This window comes from Triticum aestivum, chromosome 4D (genome assembly GCF_018294505.1).
Source record: "Triticum aestivum cultivar Chinese Spring chromosome 4D, IWGSC CS RefSeq v2.1, whole genome shotgun sequence".
Lineage (NCBI taxonomy): Eukaryota > Viridiplantae > Streptophyta > Magnoliopsida > Poales > Poaceae > Triticum > Triticum aestivum.
The window spans coordinates 271,020,714-271,038,449 of record NC_057805.1 but is presented as its reverse complement, the minus strand read 5'-3'; positions in this window follow the sequence as shown (position 1 = coordinate 271,038,449).

Sequence of the window (17,736 nt, the reverse complement as noted above, 5' to 3'; positions counted from 1 at the left end):
TATGGGCACTCCCCTTGGCATCTGCCAAGCTTGGGGGAGGTGCCCCGGTATCGTATCACCATCACACTTCTATCTTTACCGTTTTTCTCAGTTCGATCCTTTTGGTAATATCTTGATCTAGTAGAATAAAGTTTTAGTATGATCTAGTTTTGAGTTTTTCTTCATGATCCTTCTATGTAATCGAGTCCGTGAGCTATATATAATAAAGATTAGTTTTGAGTCGAGGGCTTGGTTATCTTGTTATGATCTTGAGGGAATAAAAATAAAAGAGAAGAGAAAGAATAAAAAGAATTAAAGAGATCATACTGATCTTGTGGAGAGTAACGACTTCACATATAAAGAGTATGATGAATAAAAGTTGTTGAGAGTTGACAAACATAGTTTTGGTCATCGTTGCAATTAATAGGAAGTAATAAAGAAAGAGAGGTTTTCACATATAAATATACTATGTTGGACATCTTTTATGATTGTGAGCACTCATTAAAATATGACATGCTAAAAAGTTGATGTTGGACAAGGAAGACAACGTAATGGGTTATGTTTTCTTATATCCGAAATAAAGTATATTGTCATGGATCATCCGACATGTTGAGCTTGCCTTTCCCCCTCATGCTAGCCAAATTCTCTGCACCAAGTAGAGATACTACTTGTGCTTCCGAATATCCTTAAACCCGGTTTTGCCATGAGAGTCCACCATATCTACCTATGAATTGTGTGAGATCCTTCAAGTAAGTTGTCATTGTTGCATGCAATAATAATTTCTCTCTAAATATCTATGATCTATTAGTGTGGAGAAAATAAGCTTTATACGATCTTGTAATATTTAAGCAATAAAAGCGGCGGACTGCATAATAAAGGTCCCTATCACAAGTGGCAATATAAAGTGACATTCTTTCGCATTAAGATTTTGTGCATCCAACCATAAAAGCACATGACAACCTCTGCTTCCCTCTGCGAAGGTCCTATCTTCTATTTTTGCTTTATGTCTTATGCAAGAGTCGCGGTGATCTTCACCTTTCCTTTTTACACTTTATCCTTTGGCAAATTGTAGGTGGAAACGACACCTATGGAATCACTGGGATCCCTTCTACGGTTGGCGGGCACGGGGTTGTGCAAAGAGCGGGTCTGGTAGTCAGCACAAGGATCTTTTACCTAGGTTCGGGCCGCGAAGATGCGTAATAACCTAGTCCTGCTTTGATGTATATTTGAGTGTTCTTGAGCTCTCGAACTAGCTACGGGGCGTGCGTAGTCCAAAAGATCCGAATCTTCCTCCAGTACGCCTCGGGCCTCCTTTTATAGACGAAAGGGGTCACCACAGTGGCACACAGGAGGTGGAAAGGTATACAGTGTACAAGCTTATCGCCTGTCATTACGGGACAAGGCGCATTAAATGCGCCCCTTAGGTGTCCCGTTGCTTTATTGGGGACGGCAACGAGGCCCGTCTCGTCCGTCACCGCCCCACCTTGCTCCGACACGCGTCCAGGCCAATGATGCATGCAGTGCCACGTAGGCTGGCAGGCAGCTGAGATGGCGTGGTGATAGGGTCTTCACGAAGATTTGCATGCCACCACGCAGGTGCTTGCTGAGTTGGCCTGGAAGCCGCACGTCGCCACGTAGGTGCCTGCCCAGCTGGTTGGGCTTGCAACTGTATGGGAATGGCGGTGGAGTCTTGGAAAACGTGGGCCTGATTGCGGCCCCGCAGGTGTCCTCGGCAAGGGTCTTGCCGTGACATCGTGGTCGTCCCTGACTAGGATCTTGCCGGAGGTCTCATGGATTGCCTCGGCGAGGATCTCGCGAGGATTGTTGTCTTCTGGTCCTCATCTGATCTCGTGTCTTTATGATCTTCACAAAGATCTGCATGCCACCATGGAGGTGCCTCCCGAGCCTTGGTTCCAATGTGGCTGATGGTGTTGGAACCCTTGGGCTCAAGGGTGGCGCGCTTTGCTGGCGTTGGGCAAGTTGCCCCGGCAAGGCTCTTGCCGGGACCGCGGAGGCCGCCCCGACAAGGGCCTTTCCGGGGGAGTCCACCTCACCCTCTTGCTCTTTGTGTCTCTGGTCTTAGCGTTGCTTTACCCGTCTTGTGCTTTTGGATGGAGTGCTGCTCTGCTATTCTCGTGCTTCTGCTCCCTCCCTTTGCCCTGCTAAGTGTGGCCGCTGGTGTGGCACTGACTGCCCGTGCACAAGTAGAGAGGTAAAAAGGAGAGCCCCTACTTTTGTACACCGACAGGAGCCCCCGGGCCTGGGCCACACATAAGCACAACGCGTTGTTGGGCCAGGCCCAGAACGGTGCGCGGGCAGGCGGGGCGGATTCTTACCGCAGTAATTCATTCGCTCGCTGTGCTTCCCCACAACCCGCGTTGAATGCGCGACGTGGAGGTGCCGCGCGTGACGTGGGGGTCGTGCGTGGGGCGGCTGCTACCTTCATGCGTCACATCGTGGTAAAGTGGCGGCTCGCGCCTTCCCCATAAAAAGAGGAAGACGCAGGGGCGCGACTCATTTACAGAGTGGACTCGGGTCGTGGCCTCCGAGGCGCCCGTGCCCTACGATCACGGGGTGGAAAACGGTCGCCTCACTCATCCCCTCGATTTCTTTTTGCTCGCCACGTGTCCCCCATGCTTTGAAGATGGTAGGCGGCGGGTGCGGGACTTGAATGATGAGGCGGGGAACCGGGCCGCTGCTGATTGGAGCAGCGGGTCGGTGTTGATTCCCTGCGCTCCTGATGGCCGGATTGGTTGAGCGGGGCGGCCGAGCCCCGACTCCGTCCCTCTATAAGAAGGGGAGGGGGATGGCACCCCTCAATCTTTCACCATCTGCCTCCTTCCACCTTGGCTTCTTTCATTTTTCTACTATGGCGAGAGGGCGCGCCGGTGCTTCGACGATGGCGACGTGGGTCTCCGCTCGACAGCGCGCCCCTCCTTCCCAAGAGCTCATGGCGGCGGAGCCGGCCATGAGGGGCAGGGGAGGGGCGAGGCCGAGGTCGCCGTGGCACTCGGGGAAGACGAGGACGGGGCGATGCACCAGCCCCGCCTCCGCCGGCGGTCCCTCCCCCAATGGAGGGCCACGTCGAGGACCAGCCCCGCGAGTTCTTCATCAGGCTGCACCGGCCAACACGCCGTCGCCTTCGTCTCCCTACTCCATTCGCTCGGGAGATGGAGCTCCACCCGCCATAGACTCTGAGATTGCATATGAGGGGCTGCGGGAATGGCGGCACGCGGGTTGATGTCGATTTTACCTCCCCTCACGTCATGTATCTTCGTCACGGATGGAAGACCTTCGCTCGTATCCACAGCCTGACGGCGGGGCTCGTTCTCTATCTCAAATTAATGGAGAACGGCCTGCTCTCTGTCAAGTTCTTTGGAGACTTTGGAACTCGCCTAAAGTGCCACGTGGAGAGCTCCTCCGATGACGAAGACTCTTCCTCAAGCGGGAGTGATGAAGAGGACATCGATAGCGATGACGAGGGCGTCGAGCGGGGAAACGCCGACTCCGACTCTGACTGACCGCGCCGCCCCTCCCTTGGCCACGTGCCCTGCCGAGGGCCTTCCTAGTCAAGCTCTCCATCGGCGCGTTCCCCATCGCCCCCCTTTTGCCTTCACCTACCGCACCTGGGAGGAAAAGGGCAAGAACGGGGATCATGGGGCACTTATCTTTTTTTAGTTTGTAAGCCTACGGGCCTTAGTAGAATTTAGACCTTGTAATCCCCTCGCTCGTGTACTCATTATGTATGAATTGTACTTGTTTACAATGTATGAATGAAAACAAGGGTGTTTGCCAGGTTTTGTTTGCGCGTGGGCGAGGGCCACACCGAGGAACGCCTCCTCGTTATCTTAAGATAACCATTGTATCCCGGCAATAGGCCTTGCCGTCCTCCTGCTCTATAGCTCGGCTACACTCACGCCCTTGGCGGAGGTAGGGGCCGAGTAGGATTAGGCCCTTCGCTCGCCCCCTTCCCATCGCACTACAACCAAGTTCCGGCCCAAAGTAAGGTTTTCAGACACGGGACAGAGGGAGCAAGATGGTACGAGAGCGAGCGAAGTCTTATATGTTCAAGGTTCATATGGAGGCACAGAGTGGGGGAGAAAGACTTATCTGATGTCGCAGCCCCCCGAGAACCTTGCCTTGCCGTGATTGGATTCCTAGACCTGCAGCCCCCGGCAACCTTGGCTTGTCGGGGTCCGGGCGTCGGCCTGTTCTCTTTTCTTCCAAAATAGCTCAGCAGAAATGTCCATGCATCCTGCGAACCAAAAAAGGACGGGAAGGAACAGAGATATGCATACTCGACCTCTATGCTAAGGGTTAATCGCCGCCAAGCACTATCAAACCTAACACACAGAGAGAGACTCAACCTAGCATGCATGCTAAAACTTAGGGCGTCAGCGCTTCATTTATTTATGCTCAGGGTCTGCGCCTGGCTTTGTACAAAGGGTTACATGCCTTGCCGGCAAGGCTTGTACAAAAGTTGGTTTGCCGGGGAGCCTAGCAACAGCGCCTTATGGGTAAAACTTGCGAAGATGTTCGATGTTCCAGGAGTTGCTCACTGGAATGCCATCTTCGGTCTCCAGGCGGACCGCGCCGGGCCTGGTGACTTGTATTACCCGATAAGGGCCTTCCCACCTTGGCGTCAACTTGTTGGAATTCTTGGCCGACTGAACGTGTCGAAGAACAAGGTCGCCTTCCTCAAAGCCTCGGGCATGAACGTTGCGGCTATGGTAGCGGCGCAAGGCTTGCTGGTAGCATGCTGCTCGCACAGCCACCCGAAGATGATCTTCCTCAAGGAGCGTTGCGTCGTTTTGCCTTAACTGTTGTTGCTCAAGCTCATCATAAGCGAGCACTCGAGGTGACCCGTACGTGAGTTCTGTGGGGAGAACTGCTTCTGCCCTGTAAACAAGGGAGAAAGGTGCCTGGCCGGTGGCTCGATTTGGTCTCGTTCTGATTGACCAAAGAACTGCCGGCTATTCATCAATCCAACGTCATCCGCACCTGTGTAGCCTGTCAAAAGTCCTTGTCCGGAGGCCTCGCAACACTTCAGCATTTTCTCTCTCAGCCTGGCCGTTGCTCCGTGGATGTGCAACAGAAGCAAAACAGACCTTGCTGCCGAGGTCCTGGATGTACTGCATGAAGGCGTGGCTCGTGAACTGTGTGTTGTTGTCGGTGATGACTCTATTTGGCACACCAAAATGGCAGACTAGCCCCTTGAAGAATTTGACGGCTGATTGTGCTGTCACCTTTCTCACTGCCTCCACCTCCGGCCACTTTGTGAACTTGTCGATTGCAACGTACAGGTACTCAAAGCCCCCGACAGCACGGGGAAAGGGGCCCAGTATGTCGAGCCCACAGACCGAGAATGGCCAGGAAAGAGGGATTGTTTGGAGAGCTTGAGCTGGTTGATGAAGCTTCTTTGAATGGAACTAGCACGCTTCACACTGGGTTACTAGTGTCGTTGCATCTTGGAGGGCTGTGGGCCGGAAGAAACCTTGCCGGAAATCCTTGCCGGCAAGGGCCCTCGACCCTATGTGGTAGCCACATATGCCTCCATGTATAACTGCCAACAGCTCCAGTCCTTCCTCCCGGGGAATGCACTTCAATTTCACAACGTTTGGTCTTTTTCTGTACAGAACATTGTCGACGAACTGATACATGGCAGGCCGAGATGTCGATTTGTTTTCCGCCCCAAATGAGATGGGGAATTAGACACCTCTATCCCTTCATCTTTTTGAAAGGAATCGAGGCCCGAATCGAATACAAGGTACCCACGGAAAAGGCAAAACCGGCTGGCCGCTCAAATAAGTAAAATGAAATGTAGTTAGTTGTCTTGTTGTTGTTCGCCGCCTTGACACATTCCCCGGCATCGTCCCACACAGAAAGAAAGAGCGTGGAGCCCCCACAGTCGAGGAGGGCAAAGATAGGTTTGCAAACCAGATTATTGGCTGTTACATTCAGACACATGAAATGCTAGATGTTATATGCAGCAAGGTCAAAACTGGGCTTTTATTTGTCCCTATAGAAAGATTATTCACCAAGCGCCAGGAAAGCTTTAGCTTTGCCATAGAGTGACAGTCGGGGGGAGCAGGAGAGAGGGAAAGAGGCAAATGAGAAAGAAGAAGGAGCAGGGTCGAGGCTACATTTATGTTAAGTCTGGTCGCTTGGGCCGTTGTACCTTTTGATTATGGTATGGTATTGTCAGATCCGAACATAGGGCTACAGTATGCCTGGAGTTCGTAGTGCCCACTAGATATCATTGGCAAGTTATAGAAGTCTTTCTCTCTTCTGAGATATCATTGGTCAGTGCAGCGAGGGGCAACCATCATTTCTACCCATTGATTGGAAACCCTCGGGGAAAATGATCCCATAAACAAAGGAAATATTCAGTACGACGACGGGCTACTTTCTCCGCTTCTTCCTGCTCCTCAGGGAGCTCCCCTGTTTGGGGGAATCAGACGGTATGCCGTGCCCATGCCGGAGCCTGGGGCTCGATGGCAAGGACCAAAGGCATTTCCTCTGCCATGGGAGCGGTTGTCTGTACGGCCAGGGCTTGACGCCCTGCCGGAGTCTGTTGCCCCATGGCAGGCTCGGTGTCCATGGCAACATCCTTGCCGGTGGCTCCTGGGAGCTCAGCAGGAAAGTACTTGCCGGGGCCTGATTTCCTACGCTTGTTCTGCTCTGTCGATGGTTCAACGGATGGTTGAGTTAACCAAAGCACAAAAGTACCTAGTTCCACAGGTAGTTTGAGGGCAGCGCGTTTTGACAGGTAGTCGGCGATGTCGTTCTCCACTCGGGAAATATGCTCCGCTTGTATACCTTCAAAACGCTCCTCCAGCTTCCTCATCTCACCTATGTAGGCCTCAATCAACGGGCTTTGGTAGTCTTTGTTAACTTGCTTGATGACAAGCTGTGAATCACCCCTGACAATGAGCTTCTTGACTCCGGGGTCTGCCGCGATCCTGAGACCGGCAAGCAACCCCTCGTATTCAGCAGTATTGTTCGTTGACATCTCTCTGGAAAAGTACATCTGGACTACATATTTGAGGTGCTCTCCGATGGGTGCAACGAGTAGCACACCAGCAACGGCGCCTTGCAGCGAGAAAGCCCCGTCAAAGTACATAATCCAGTTGCGACTTGTTTCCTTGCCGGGGAGAGTGGTCTCCTGGACCTCTTCGTCGGGTGTTGAGGTCCATTCGCAATGAACTCCGCCAAGACCCTACTCTAGATTGTCGAAGTACTTTCAAACTTCAAACCAAAGCTTGACAGTTCCAAGGCCCATTCCACAATCCTCCCGGTTGCGTCTGGGTTATGCAATATCCGTTGCAACGGGAGGCGGGTGACGACGGTGATTTCGTGGGTTTGGAAGTAATGACGCAGCTTCCTTGAGGCCATAAGGAGGCCGAAGAGCAATTTATGTACGCCGGAGTACCTTGATCTAGCCCCTTGCAAGAGGGAGCTGACAAAGTAAACCGGGTGCTGCATAATCTTCTTCTTCTGCACCACTCCATTTGGTTGCACAGGCCCTGTCCCGCCGGCGTCAGACTCCGCCGGGGGCCTTGCCTTGCCGGCATTAGGCCCTGCCAAGGGGAGCTCTGGCTCGTCATCCGCCAGTCCTACCATTGTCACTGCCTCTTTGTCGACCTCCCTCTGCGCCACTAGCGCGGCGCTGACCACTTGGTTCTTTGCCGCTAGATATAGCAGCAACGGCTCGTGTGGTTTAGGCGCAACTAGTATTGGTGTAGAGGAGAGGTATTTCTTCAAGTCCTGCAGTGCTGCTTCGGCCTTTGGGTTCCATTCCATTGGGCCCGCCTTCTTCAAGATTTTTAAAAAGGGAAGGGCACGCTCGGCAGACTTGGAAATGAACCTACTCATGGTGGCAACGCAGCCGGTGAGCCGGCGCACATCCTTGATCCGCCTAGGCGCCTCAATTTGCTCAATGGCCTTGATTTTATCTGGATTCGCCTCGATCCCGCGCTGTGACACAAAGAACCCGAGAAGTTTGCCAGATGGAACACTGAAGGCACACCTCTCAGGGTTCAGCTTGAGGTTGATCTTGCACAAATTCGCAAACGTCTATTCTAAATCTTGTACAAGTGTCGCCTTGTCCTTGGTTTTGACCACTATGTCATCCATATAAGTTTCCACATTTCTATGTAGCTGGGGCTCAAAACTAATTTGGACTGCTCTTGCAAACGTTGAGCCAGCACTGTTCAACCCGAAAGGCATTCGTAAAAAACAATATGTACCACATGGGGTGATGAATGCTGTCTTCTCTTCATCTTCTCTCGTCATGAAGATCTGGTGGTATCCTGAGTAGGCATCAAGGAACGATAACAAGTCGCACCTGGCCGTGGAGTCAACAATCTGGTCAATGCGCGGCAATGGGAAAGGGTCCTTTGGACAAGCCTTATTGATATCTGTGTAATCAATGCACAGCCTCCACTTCCCATTTTCCTTGCGCACCACCACCGGATTGGCCAACCACGTCGGATGGAGCACTCCCCTTACCAAGCCTACCGCTTCTAACTTCCTGATCTCCTCCGTGATGAACTCCTGCCGTTCCAAAGCTTGCTTCCTGACCTTCTGCTTGACGGGTCGCGCATGAGGACAAACAGCAAGATGGTGCTCAATCACCTCCCTGGGAACACCGAGGATGTCGGATGCTTGCCATGCAAACACATCGACATTCACCCGCAGGAAGGTGACGAGCGCGCCTTCCTATTTTCTGTCAAGGGAGGAGATTATGGTGAAAGCCCCTCCCGTGCCATCCTCCTTGACGGACACCTTCTTGGTCTCTGGTGGTGCAACTCTGGATTTCTTGCTCTTGCTGGTGGAGCTCTCTGGCACGTCCTCGACGGGAGCACAGCACTCTGAAGAGGTGCGCTTGCCGGAGTGGGTGCGAGAGGCCTTGACGGTCTTCTTCCCACCCTCCCCCGGGGGCTTCGGCAGCAGGAGCAAGTGCCTTGGCGGCAGTCGCCGCAACTGCCTCCCGGTAGAGTTGGTCAGCGCAAATCAGCGCATCCTTCTTGTCGGAGGGGACGGTGATGATGGTCATCGGCCCAGGCATCTTCAACGTGTTGTAGGCGTAATGCGACACCGCCATGAACTTGGCTAGTGCTGGGCGGCCAAGGATCCCATTGTTGGGCAAGGGGATCTCGGCTACATCGAAAACAATCCTCTCCATCCTGTAGTTCAACTCGCCTCCAAACGTCACCGGCAGCGTGACCTTTCCCTTCGGCTGGCTCCTTCCCAGGTTGACCCCTTGAAATGTGCCCATCTCCTCGAGGTCTCCATCAGGAATCTGCAGCCTTTTGATCAAACAGGCGAGATCAAGTTCAGATCGGCCCCGCCGTCAACTAGCATCTTTGTCACCTTGAGGTTGCGTATTGTTGGTGAAACCAACAACGGCAAGCACCCGACCGCAGTGGTGCGATCAGGGTGGTCCTCGGCGTCAAAAATGATAGGCGTGCTGGACCACTTCAGTGGCTTTTGAGCATCGAGTGATGGTTCCGCTGCTGTGATCTCACGCGCCCACTGCTTGAGCTGGCGGTGAGAAGTGTGCAGCGAGGCACCACCGTCGACGCACATGGCCTTCATAGCTTTCTGGGACTCATGCTCGCCGGACTCGTCGTCCTCGTCATGACCATCGTCTTCCTGCTTCTTGTCGCGGCCCCGAGCGGGCCTTCCTTGTGGTTATCCTTGCCGCGGCGACCCCATTGGCCGCCCCGCTTCTTGCCGGATCCTTCGGCACCATCCTGACCCTTCTCCTTGTCCAGCCTCTCATACTCAACTTTTTGCTTCTCGGCAAGCAACTCAACTTGTCGGCAGTTCTGGAGGGCGTGGCCCTTGGTGCGGTGGATCTTGTAGTATTGCTTGTCGGAGCCTCCTGGCTTGTCGGCAGCCGCCAAGGCCCGGCAAGCGGCACACCCCGCAATTTCCTTGCCGGGGTCGCCTGCCTTTGCCATCTTGGCAGCGCCGGTGTCCTCGGATCCCTCGATGGCAAGCACGGTCTTGCCCTTGCGCTTCCTGTTGCGGCACCGGCCCTTCTTCGTCGGGGTGGCTGTGTCTTCGTCTGTGGAGTCGGTTTCCGCACCGGCGTCCTCGCCAGGGTACTTCCTCCCCTCTTCAGATCGAGCGCACCTATCGGCCAGAACGTAAAGTTCGGCCACATCTTTGACCTTGTTCATCGCCAACTCTTCACGCATCTTGCGATTGCGCACATTCTGATGGAATGCGCTGATCACGGCGGCGGGATGAACATCTGGGATGTTGGACTGCACCCGACTGAACCTCTGTATGTACTTGCGCAAGTTTTCACCTTCCTTCTGGGGGATGATATGCAAATCGCTCGCCTGGCCATGAGCTTGGTGGCCTCCTGTGAAGGCGCCAACGAACTCATGACACAAATCCGACCAAGAAGAAATGGAATCCGCCGGCAAGTGCATCAACCATGACATTACATTGGCTTTATGTGCCAATGGGAAGTAATTGGCAAGCACCTTATCGTCGCGAGCTCTAGCAGCTTGCATGGCGATGGTGTAGATGCTGAGGAACTCCGACGGATGGGTCTTGCCATTGTACTTCTCGCCGACATCGGGCATGAACGTGCGGTGGGAGGGTCACTGGAACTGCCGCAGCTCACGGGTAAAGGCTGGGCAACCCACCTCGTAGGGTAGGTCGCCAGAGCCTCCTGGTGCTGGGTGGTCCATAGTGGGCCCCGCCCGTGTATGTGACTGGTGGCGTGCATCGCCCCGACGCTCGATGGTGGTTCGAGCGTCTTCATGGACTCGCTCCCGAAGAACTTGGCGCTCATCGCGGTGGGTCCGTGGGTTGGACGATGCTATGGAAATGTTATCACAAGCGTCATCACGACGGATCGACACCCGCGGTGGCAGGCGTGGAGGAGCGGCACCTCCGATCCTTCCACCACTGGCATGCGGCGGCTCGACGGAGCGCCGGCCTGAGGGCCCCGCCGCTCGTGGCTCATCTTTGTTGGCAACACCGACGAGGCTTCGGATGGTGGCTCTCCACTCGTCGAGCTTTTCCGCAGCAAGAGGAAAGTCGAGGAGCAACTGTGCGCGCGCCAAAGCTTCTGCTGGCGTGGGTGGCAGCGAAAGCTGCGTGGACCGTGACGCGCTCCGACTTCTAACCATGTTAGAAGGATCTCTATCACGGCCTGGTGGCTGTGCGCCATTTTCGTCATCGTCTCGACGTGCATGCTGGCCTTCTACATCCCGCGAATGACGCACAAGACTTTTCCCACGGCGGCGCCCAGGGTCACCAGCTGGTGACGCTGCTCGTCGCGCACAACCTAGGAAGAGCATGTCGTGGGCACCGGTGTAGGTCCCTCGGAAGTCGCCGCGCCGCCCTAGGTGGCACGACGCCGCCCCTGGAGGGCCCCGCGCCGTCTGCGAGGGGGGGTCCGTCTTTGGATTTGGTGGCGTGCGGCCCGTCAACTCGCGCACGAACGATGCCGCCCCACCACTCGCCCGCGCTGGTATGGGCCGTTCGACCCCCGACGAACCGATCGATGTGATCGTCTTCTTCATGGGAGCCATGGCGATGAAGAACTACTAAAATAATTGCTAGACCGGATTTTCGCAACTGCACCCCCTACCTGGCGCGCCAAAGATGTCGGTGGAAACGACGCCTATGGAATCACTGGGATCCCTTCTAGAGTTGGCGGGCGTGCGGTTGTGCAAAGAGCGGGTCTGGTAGTCAGCACAAGGATCGTTTACCCAGGTTCGGGCCGCGAAGATGCGTAATACCCTAGTCCTGCTTTGATATATATATATATATATATATATATTTGAGTGTTCTTGAGCTCTCGAACTAGCTACGGGGCGTGCGTAGTCCAAAAGATCTGAATCTTCCTCCAGTACGCCTCGAGCCTCCTTTTATAGACGAAAGGGGTCGCCAAGTGGCACGCAGGAGGTGGAAAGGTATAAAGTGTACAAGCTTATCGCCTGTCATTACAGGACAAGGCGCATTAAATGCGCCCCTTAGGTGTGCCGTTGCTTTATTGGGGATGGCAACGAGGCCCGGCCCGTCCGTCGCCGCCCCGCCTCGCTCCGACACGGGTCCAGGCCAACAATGCATGCAGCGCCACGTAGGCTGGTAGGCTGCTGAGATGGCGTGGTGGTAGGGTCTTCACGAAGATCTGCATGCCACCACGCAGGTGCTTGCTGAGTTGGCCTGGAAGGCGCACGTCGCCATGCAGGTGCCTGCCCAGCTGGTTGGGCTGGCAGCTGTATGGGAACGACGGTGGAGTCTTGGCAGACGTGGGCCTGGTTGCGGCGCCGCAGGTGTCCTCGGTAAGGGTCTTGTCGTGACATCGTGGTCGTCCGAGGCAAGGATCTTGCTGGAGGTCTCGTGGATTGCCTCGGCGAGGATCTCACGAGGATCGTCGTCTTCTGGTCCTCATCTGATCTCGTGTCTTTATGATCTTCACAAAGATCAGCATGCCACCATGGAGGTGCCTCCCTAGCCTTGATTCCAATGTGGCTGATGGTGTTGGAACCCTTGGGCTCAAGGGTGGCGTGCTCTGCTGGCGTTGGGCAAGTTGCCCCGGCAAGGCTCTTGCCGGGACCGCGGAGGCCGCCCCGGCAAGGGCCTTGCCGGGGCAGTCCACCTCGCCCTCTTGCTCTTTGTGTCTTTGGTCTTGGCGTTGCTTTGCCCATCTTGTGCTTTTGGCTGGAGTGCTCCTCTGGTATTCTTGTGCTTCTGCTCCCTCCCTTTGCCCTGCTAAGTGTGGCCGCGGGTGCGGCTCTGACTGCACGTGCACAAGTAGGGGTGTAAAAGGAGAGCCCCTACTTTTGTACACCGACACAAGCACATTGTGTTGGAAAGATCCTGATATATATCCAATTGGATGTAGGTTAATTGTGAAAGACTAAATGATAGTTGAGTATGTGGACTTGCTGAAAAGCTCTTATATTGACTCTTTCCCATGTTATGTTAAATTGCAATTGCTTCAATGATCGAGATCATAATTTGTTTGTTTTCAATGAAGTTTTTGATTCATACTTGACATTGTGAATAGATTATTACTTTAGCATAAGAAATCATATCACAATATATATGTGCTGTTATAAGAATGATCATGATGCCCTCATGTCCGTATTTTATTTTATCGACACCTCTATCTCTAAACATGTGGACATATTTTTCGTTATCGCCTTCCGCTTGAGGACAAGCGAGTCTAAGCTTGGGGCAGTTGATACATCCATTTTGCATCATACTTTTATATCGATATTTATTGCATTGTAGGCTGTTATTACACATTATGTCACAATACTTATGCCTATTCTCTCTTATTTTACAAGGTTTACATGAAGAGGAGAATGCCGGCAGCTGGGATTTTGGGCTGGAAAAGGAGCAAATATTAGAGACCTATTCTGCACAACTCCAAAAGTCCTGAAACTTCACGAAAGTCAGTTTTGGAATATATTAAAAATATTGGGCGAAGAAAGCACCAGAGGGGGGCCACACCCTGTCCACGAGGGTGGGGGCACGCCCCCTGCCTCGTGGGCCCCCTGGCAGGCCTCCGGTGCCCATCTTTGGCTATATGAAGTCTTTTGCCCTGGAAAAAAATCAGAAGGAAGCTTTCGGGACGAAGCGCCGCCGTCTCGAGGCGGAATCTGGCGAAACCAATCTAGGGCTCCGGCGAAGCTGTTATGCCGGGAAGCATCCCTCCGGGAGGGGGAAATCATCACCATCGTCATCACCATCGATCCTCTTGTCGGGAGGGGGTCAATCTCCATCAACATCTTCACCAGCACCATCTCATCTCGAACCCTAGTTCATCTCTTGTATCCAGTCATTGTCTCGAAACCTCAGATTGGTACCTGTGGGTTGCCAGTAGTGTTGATTACTCCTTGTAGTTGATGCTAGTTGGTTTATTTGGTGGAAGATCATATGTTCAGATCCTTTATGCATATTAATACCCCTCTGATTATGAACATGAATATGATTTGTGAGTAGTTACGTTTGTTCCCGAGGACATGGGAGAAGTCTTGCTATAAGTAGTCATGTGAATTTGGTATTCGTTTGATATTTTGATGAGATGTATGTTGTCTTTCCTCTAGTGGTGTTATGTGAACGTTGACTACATGACACTTCACCATTATTTGGGCCTAGAGGAAGGCATTGGGAAGTAATAAGTAGATGATGGGTTGCTAGAGTGACAGAAGCTTAAACCCTAGTTTATGCGTTGCTTCATAAGGGGCTGATTTGAATCCATATGTTTAATGCTATGGTTAGGTTTACCTTAATACTTCTTTTGTAGTTGCGGATGCTGGCAAGAGGGGTTAATCATAAGTGGGATGCTTGTCCAAGGAAGGGCAGTACCCAAGCACTGGTCCACCCACATATCAAATTATCAAAGTAACGAACGCGAACCATATGAGCGTGATGAAAACTAGCTTGACGATAATACCCATGTGTCCTCGGGAGCGCTTTCCTTTATATAAGAGTTTGTCCAGGCTTGTCCTTTTCTACAGAAAGGATTGGGCCACCTTGCTGCAGCTTGTTTACTTTTGTTACTTGTTACCCATTACAAATTACATAATCACAAAACTATCTATTACCGATAATTTCAGTGCTTGCAGAGAATACCTTACTGAAAACCGCTTGTCATTTCCTTTTGCTCCTTGTTGGGTTCGACACTCTTACTTATCGAAAGGACTACGATAGATCCCCTATACTTGTGGGTCATCACAGGGCCAATCCCACCTCTCACCTAGGTGGTCTCAACCTGCCCTGTCGCTCCTCCACAAAGATCAACCTAGAGGGCCGTCGGGACAAATGTCCTTTCAGCCCCCAATCCATTAATCACCCGCGGGTACTCTACGAGCCGACCCGACTTTAGGCACCACATATATTATATATTATGTAGACAAGTATATACCCTTGATCACCTCCCGAGTGATCATGGCCCGGTAGTATAGCATGGCAGACGGATAAGAATATAGGGCCACTGATGGAATACTAGCATCCTATACTAAGCATTTAGGATTGCAGGTAAGGGTAACAAATGTAGCAACAATGACAGGATATGCAGCAGAATAGGATTAACCGAAAGCAGTAACATGCTACACTACTCTAATGCAAGCAGTAGAGAGAAGGAATAGGTGATATCTGGTGATCAAGGGGGGCTTGCCTGGTTGCTCTGGCAAAGAGGGGTCGTCAACACCGTAGTCGTGCTGGGTAGCGGCGGCATCAGTCTCGGAGTCTACCGGATAGAAGAGGGGGAAGAAACAATAAATATAATGCAAACATAAGCATGACATGACAATGAGCGGTGATAGGTGTGCCCTAACGCGGTAGTAGGTGATACCGGCGAAGGGGGAAGACATCTGGGAAAGTATTCCCGGTGTTTCACATTTTCAGACAGATGAACCAGAGGTTAAATGTTGCACTGTCGCTATGCTAGGGACGTGTGACTGACAAACGGACCTCGTATTCGGATTTGTTGGATTTTTCTAAGCAACTTCCATGTACAAAACATTTTCATCCGAGTTACGGTTTATTTTCTATTAATTTTCAAAGTTTTAAATGATTTTTGAATCTTCTAGATTATTTATTTCGAAAAAGATTAAATGGAAAAGGCTGCTGGCACACAGCAGGGTGTACCCAGCCATTGCACACAGGGGCTGACTGGTGGGGCCAGGTGGCTGAGTCAGCGGTTGACCGTTGACTGGTCAAAGCTTGAATAGTAAGGTGGGACACATATGTCATACTCTAGTTAAGTATTTGGTCTATATTTATCTATTTATTTAAACAGAGTTAATTAGGGAGGACGGGTGTCGGTGTCAAAAACGGCGGATCTCGGGTAGGGGGTCCCGAACTGTGCGTCTAAGGTCGATGGTAACAGGAGGCAGGGGACACAATGTTTACCCAGGTTCGGGCCCACTCTGTGGAGGTAATACCCTACTTCCTGCTTGATTGATCTTGATGGATATGAGTATTACAAGAGTTGATCTACCACGAGATCGTAATGGCTAAAACACTAGAAGTCTAGCCTGTATGACTGTATATCCTTCCGGACTAAGCTCTCCGGTTTATATAGACACCGGAGGGGACTAGGGTTGTACAAAGTCGGTTATAGAGAAAGGAATCTTCATATTTGGTCGCCAAGCTTGCCTTCCACGCCAAGGAGAGTCCTATCCGGACACGGGAGAGAGTCTTCGGTCTTGTATCTTCATAGCCCATTAGTCCGGCCCATGTCCAACAGGCCGGACGCCCGAGGACCCCTTAGTCCAGGACTCCCTCAGTAGCCCCTGAACCAGGCTTCAATGATGAGGTGTCCGGCGCGCAGATTGTCTTCGGCATTGCAAGGCGGATTCTCCTTTCCGAATACTCCAAAGTAGTCTTCGGACGAGTGTGTCCAGATCTGCCACACAAGCACCACAAGAGAATATAATATTTTATAAGTCCAATCTACCGACGACTTTTCGTAGCGTGACATCATGCTTGCCCGGTCATTATTTTGAACCGTTTCATGTCCCGCTGTTTCACGTTTCGAGGCGAGGTTTTTATTGGCACGTCTTGTCGAAGTAGAGATCGTGTCCCCTTATCACGGGATTCTTATTAATACGAGTGTGGGTAACCCAGCCGTTCCATTGGAAAGATTCCTTAGGAATAGGCAGGATTTCAGGCTTAGGAGGAGGCATTCGATGCCCGTTGCCTTTATAAAGGAGCCAAGGGCCGTCTTTATTTACGCCAAACCTCTCCTCAGCATTCCCACCCTCGAGTTCTAGCATCCACGGTTTGACTCCATTGTTTCAAGCTTCCCAGTCATGTCCGGACCCAGCTCTCAGGGCCGATGGGTGGCTTCCTCTGTTACAGAGGAGGATATTGCGAAGCTTCGGGCGGCCAGATACCTGACCGCGGAGATCCCCCACAGGCTTCCTGCTCAAGGACAGGTTATTCCAACTCCCAGATCCGGCGAGAGGGTCGTATTCATCTCTCACTTCCTCCGAGGGCTAGGGTTCGTTCTTCACCCCCTCGTGGGGGGCTCATGTTTTATTACGGACTAGATTTCCACGATCTAGCCCCAGACTCTTTCCTCCATGTCTCGGCGTTCATCATCACGTGTAAGACCGAAGGTGGTCGACGGGAAACAAGAAGAGTGCGGCGGCGCTGCAGTAAGCAAGCTTACCAATACTCTCTGGCCAAAAGGCTCTTTCGCCGAAGCGTCCAACCAATGGCAGCGGGAGTGGTTCTACATCACCGAACCTCGTGGTACCAAGTGGGTGGCTATACCTGCGTTCCGTTCTGGCCCTCCATTACAGCTTGCATCATGGATTAATAAGGGGCTGGACTGGGGATCAGTTGACGAAGTGCAGACTCTACAGAGCCGCGTCCGAACCCTCCTTGAGAAGGACATCGACCTTGTCAACGTGATTCAAGTAATGCTAGTCCGCCAAGTCCTGCCATGCCAGCGTAGGCCTCTTTGGATGTGGGAGTTTAATCCGGAAGGACCACGAACCCTCCAACACTTCTTCGGCACTATGCAGAGAGGGATGTGGAAGTTGTTTTTCGGGAAACGGAAACAGTGGCCGGACACCACCAAGGACATCGGCCTCGACTGCAACCATCCGGATACCTTGGTAAGCGCTCAATCCCCGAACACTTTGTAGATAAGCATGCCGTAATACGTTACTGAGCAAACTATCTTCTCCCAGGGCTGGGTAAAGAAAGCGGAGCGAATTTGGTGTTTGGCCCCCCTCCCCGAAGGCTCAGCAGATCCTG